We start from the raw sequence: 6,000 nt of genomic DNA, 5'->3' as shown, positions 1-6,000 counted from the left end.
TCTGATAGCATTTCTATGCCTGAAAATGTCCAAGGATAGACATTGTGAAAATATGATTTTGGTGGTAAACCTTGTTTTGGTTGAAACAGTTTAGAGGTTAGGCTGCATCAACACTAATGGTGTTACCAGGCTCTCCCTTTCACACTACAGGACTGGCTGCAGTGAAGTTTTACCCAGCACTTAGAGGTGGGTGAAGAGCTGAGTGCTGAAGGTAGAGTTATCTTTGCTGCCCAGTAGGCACTTCCTTCAGTCAGGGATGATGTACATAACTGTGTGTGGGGTTGTCCATGGTGCACCTCTGCATGGATAAACAGAGAAATTTAATCTCCCCACCTGTCACTAATCTGTCAAGAAAGCTGAATTTGCTTTGAGAAAGTCAGATCCAACCTCTGCATACCAGAAGCAGGAAATCAACAGTTTGTATTAGGATATCCGCCTGTGGAGGAGTGAAGTGCAGAGTATCTCATTTCTGGCCTGGTTATCTTGTTATCTTCTCCTTTGGCAGGAATTCTTCAGGATTTCTGGTAAATAGTACCTGCTGCTACCAGGCTCAGAGATAATCAACAGCTGGAGTATAAATAAGGATTTTTTTATATTAAAGAGTTTACTTTGAATTCCTAATATAATGGCATAAACTGCTACTCCATTGTAATTCAGCAAGCCTCCTACTTGCAGCAAATCTGCTGCTGGGACAGCACCACTGAAGGGCTTGTGCAAATGTCTCCCTGTCACTCCAGTGCTACTTCATAGGCAGCACAGAGCAAGCCCTGAAGGGTAACTCACATAATGAGTTCTCCCCCACTGCAGAGGAGAAAAGTGATCCCCAGATGGCATGCCAGAGAAGCAGGAGGTTAATTTTATTTGAAATTCCCTAAACTAAGAATTTGGTCTCAATAGGTGAGTGAATTGAACCACCAGAGCAGATGGGTTGATGCTCTAAATCCCATGCCACAAGGCTTGTACTATTTTTCAAGAAACAAAGATGAAACAACATCTCTTTCCTGGTTTTCAGCAACTTTTTCCTCATTAGGGTGTAATGCAATGCTTTGGAAGATGCTTACAGACCATTGGCACCTTGGGTATTACAAATAATGGGAATATTAATTTAATATTTATAAAATAAAAGATTAATTTAGGATAGACCCTTGAACTTAGCTTTTCATATGTGTCCCAGAAGAAACATTGTACAGATCAGCAAAGCACAGACATGAAAAGGGTTATATGTGTCTCCTTATTTCCTAACCCAAGTAGATCAATAACAATATCATTTAGCCCCTTACACCCTGCACGTAGATGATCAGTGTACTTTCCTTCTCTTTTTCCCCTCATGAGACCATGTCTCTTTTAAAAAAAAAAAAAATCTGCCTTTTGACAAGATGTTGTGCATTCTTCCTGATAATAGCTCCAGGCATATGTATCAGTCACACAGAATGAAAGGCATTTTGGGAGGGGATTGTCTTATATCTTGGCAATATAATGCCAAAATTGTGGCAAAGTGTCAAGTTCTCTGATAATCACTCTATAAAAATAGGTTAGTTTGAAACAGGTGTCTTGAGTTTCATCAGGTTAATCAAGTGAGAAATGGGTAAGTTGGACAGGTTTTACTGTTGTGGGAATTTTATTGCTCAAGCAAGTAATTAAATTGTTCACACAGAAATCACCTCACAATAAAAATACATTTATGACAAGATGGTCTTGTTCATCTTGATGAACCAGGCCCCCAGCCCTTCTTCAGATTGTGTGTGCATGTAGGTTCAGTGTGAGTAATCATATTGTTTGGAAGTTATATTATCTCAGCTTGTGTGTGCAATTTTACAATAACACTGAAATACACTTGATGCCCAATATTGAAATTACAGAGTAGTAAGGAAAGTGGGTTTAGAGCTGCTTCTAGAAGGAATCAACACACTTTCAAAGAAGGTGCATGCTCCTTAGGGATTCAAAAGTTCAGGAAAGTGGCAACCCACATAACAGTGATTACAGCTAAATAGTACATTTAAACATTAACAGTGGGATTCAATTTTTTGAAACTAATAATATTTGTGCACTTTTCTAAATGTTGACAAAAAACATCCTCAAACGGTTGGTTACTTGAATGTTTAGCTCTTTATGAAAGCACAGTTCAACAGGATCTCAAAATTAAACATGGCATTCCTTTAGGTATTTCCAGTCACACCCCTCTCTTAAATTACATTTTTGTCTGTGAGAAAGAATGAAGGATGACCCCCTGGTTATTCTGGAATTTCAGCAATCTTCAACTAACAAAAGTCTAAAACTTTCCAGAGCACTTGTCCTGATCATTGAGTCATCCTTGGGCTGATAAAAATCTCAGGTTATTCTTTCATTTATTTGTCTCTTCATTTATCTGCCTGCCTCTGCAGATACAAACAACAGAATAAAAAAAATATACACAATGCTAAAAGTTTCCCTGGAGGGACAAGTCACCTCTGGGCAAAGTGTAACCATGGAAAATTCCAGATAGCACAGGGTGTTTTCTTTTCCTTTGGAAAATACCAGCTTTTCAAAAGGACCACGATAAAGGACAGGCAGACTCGAGCCACAGCAAGCACTTAGGGAAAGCTTTGTTTTGAGCATTGAAATGCAGCTGCTGCAGCAGCAGGCACCCAGCCCAGGCAGACTTGTCCTGAAGGTGCTTGAGAGAGTAAAGCCTGTGCCCTTTATTTGTGTGGTGACACTCGAGAGTTTGATGGCACTGTTGTCCTGTCTCAGGCCAGGGCTGAGGAAGGACTCTTCTCAGGCTGTCCCTGGGGCCCGAGGCTGGTGGCAAGATGTGGGTACCCATCACTTGTCCCCCTGTCACATCTCCAGACAGTGATCCTGTGACTTCTGGTGCTTGCTGCCATGGTCAAGGACTTGCTTGGGACATTTGGTCTGTCCCCACAAGCAAGGCAAAAGTGGAGAGTGTGCCATGAAAGTGATTTTCTCCTCATTTAGTCTTTTCCAAGTGTCACTCATCTAGCAGAAGTTTGAAGGTGAAGGAGGGAACCCCCACCTTATGTCAAACAGCTTGCTTATAAATGTTGGCTGAACACTTTTCCCAAAGCATACATTCTTTTCCCTGCAGAAACACAGCACACACCATTTATCCAGTGCATTTAGCTTCTGTGGCATCAAAGTTTTACTTGTGCCAGGAAGAAATGACATGCCCCAGCTGAAATCCCCTCTTTTCCCTCTTCGGGAAGAATTGGGAGCAGCCCTCCTCCCCAGGGCAGCGAGCAGGAGCAGGCCCAGCTGGGGGAGCTCTCACTGCGTGGGAAGGGAGAAGGGAGAAGGAGAAGGAGAAGGAGAAGGGAGGGTGCTCCCAAAGCTCCTGGCCCATCCTGGCCATCACGTTCACTGTTATTCTCACCCTGCATTGAAATAACCATATGTGCAATCTTCCATTGTGCTCCAGGCTTCACTAGTGGGTTACTCACGGTACTTAAAGATCACCTCCCATCTTTGCTCTCCAAGTGAAGGTGGCAGGTCTCAGTTTGTTTCAAATACTGCCGTGGTGGCACTGATTTTTCAAAAGAGCTCAGTTTTATCACTGGGCACATAAATGCACTTTCCTTTATGCCTCTTGGGAGCTCAACAATGTGTTGTGTGAAAAGGATTGGACTAGCTGCTAAACACAACTGGTTATTTTGCTCAAATGCCAAAAAAGGATCTTATTTTCAGAAGCATGTAAAAATAGGAGGGGTATAGAAAGGAAAATGTGATAAAGCAGTAGCATATTGTACATTGAGTGTGTTTGCCTGTTGAATACATTTGGGTCTTTTGAGAGGAACAAACTGGAGGGAGTTCAGTAGGAAGCAGCAAATCCAGGGAGTGGAATGAAAGAACTCAGACAAAATATTGTCATGATTTAATTATCTAATGTATTGCTAGGTAATAGCTAAGGAGAAATGATGTTATAATAGACTAAAAATATTTGAAGTGTGGAAACATCCAGGAATGAAAGAAGAGTACCCAAGCATGATTAAGAGACGTGGGGATGTAAAACTCAAGTGGAGATACATTTAAGCCAAAAGTCAGGTCAGAGTTTTCAAAAGGAAGATTGAAATATCTTGCAAAGGAACTACTAAAACCTGTGACTTGTGAAAGTAGTTTGAGCAAAATAACTCAAGAGGCCTGTGGAAACCAATCCTGCTCCTTCAAAGACTGAATGGCTTAATAAGTCTTCCTACACAGAGGAATGTTTAACCTTAATTAGCTTTTCATGTAACAGAAATTTCATGTAACAGGCTCTCTAAGTGAAAGTTTGCCACATGTGTTAATTCTTTGACTTTCTGGGTTGGACTGGACTCTGAAAGAAGGATACCTCAGGTAGAAAATTACTGTGGTCTTGTGTTTGCCACTCACCTGCTGTGTGAGTGTAGGCACATCACAGCCTTTCCCTTTGTGCCATGCCTCTGCCCAAGGACAGGGATGGAGCTGGGGAAGTATCCCTGGTGAGCTCAGGTTTCCCTGGTGAGGGAAACAGAGCCACGTGGCACCTGAGTGTTGGGCAATCAAGCACCATGGCTGAGAGTTTATTTTACAGGCTACACATAGCAAATGTAACCTCTCCCCAAGACTAAAGCAGCCAGTGTTAGGAGTTATGACAACTGGGAGATGGCCCATGCTGCCAGAAAGTGAAGAGCTTCCCAGGCTGCCCTATAGCCAAGAGAGCTGTGAGTCATCTCAGGAGATTTCTGGGGCGTGTGAGGATACTGAGTTTGCTGATCACTGCAGAACACAGGCTGAGACTGGTTTTGTTTGTCTCATTCCTTTTATTTCCTTTGTTAACCTTAAGCTGAGAGCTGTGGAAATCAAACAGTGAAGAGAAAGGTATGGGCAGGAGAGATTGCAACTCTTGCTCTGACAGCAGAGCTGGTGCATTAACTCTTGATATTTTCATGAATTAAGGAATCAAGTTGTAACACTGAGTTGTCTTATCAATAAGCCAGGGTTCCTACATTCTTTTTTTCAGGAACATCAGTGCTCAAGAGGGGCTTGAAATCTACCAGACCTTTATTAAATTCCACTTTTGGTCTAACTTATGAAATTATTATCTAGCCTCAAATTTCCAATAGTTTGGACATCAATGAAGACAGAATACACAAAAGATGAAGAAATCTCTCCAGCTGCTTTTGTTTCCCAAGTTCTACAAGAGTTTATTCGCCAAGTTTCTGGCTTTGCAACAGCAGAAATAAAAAATTCTCAGCCCAGCTTCCTAGGATTTAATGTTGGTGGATGAAGTTTTGCCTCATCCTGATGTGTATTATGTGTTCTACTGTGTGCAAGTGTCTGTCTTGACTAATTTGTAGCGTCTATGAGTCCTCTAAATTATGGCAATGATTTAAGAACATGCACAAAATTTAAGGAAAAAAAAAATCAACATGCCTTCAAATGTCCTTATTGATTCTCTCTTTCCTCTTTCTCTCCTCATAAACTTTTAGTGTCTATTTGGTGTTAGGAAATAAACTATTTGCATTCTTCATCATCCAGTCATAGGGTAAATTATCTTTTTGCTTTTTCTATAGGTCTTGTTAAGGATTAACAACACCTTTGATTAAATTAAACAGCAGGTTATCTTGAGTCACTCAGCTGTTACTTCACCTGTGGGCATAATTACCATTAGTAATAAAAAAGTACTCTAGGAAGTTCCTAGTGCCTGAATTTGTTCTGAAAACCATATGTGTTTATTAATTTCCTAATAAGAATTTAAGAAAGCAGGAAATAATGAAAGAAAATAACCATAATGCCCTCTGTCCCTGCTACGTTTCACTTTCTATTACAGCCCTGTCGAGAACTCAGCAGCAGTCGTGTTACTTATGGCAGTGTAACACATGCTTCTTAGGCTTCAGAATAGCTCCAAAAACTTAGATTCTCACTAAACATTCCAAGGGTCTTTTGTCAGCTACTTTTTACTCTTGCTTCTCCTTTGCTCTCCATTTCTGCAGACAGTCAAATTTCCCTTTCCTCAGTATACTCTAGAATAGTTTATCAGCCAAT

Source organism: Molothrus ater, chromosome 2 (genome assembly GCF_012460135.2).
Source record: "Molothrus ater isolate BHLD 08-10-18 breed brown headed cowbird chromosome 2, BPBGC_Mater_1.1, whole genome shotgun sequence".
In the NCBI taxonomy this organism is placed as follows: domain Eukaryota; kingdom Metazoa; phylum Chordata; class Aves; order Passeriformes; family Icteridae; genus Molothrus; species Molothrus ater.
This window is presented reverse-complemented; position numbering follows the sequence as displayed.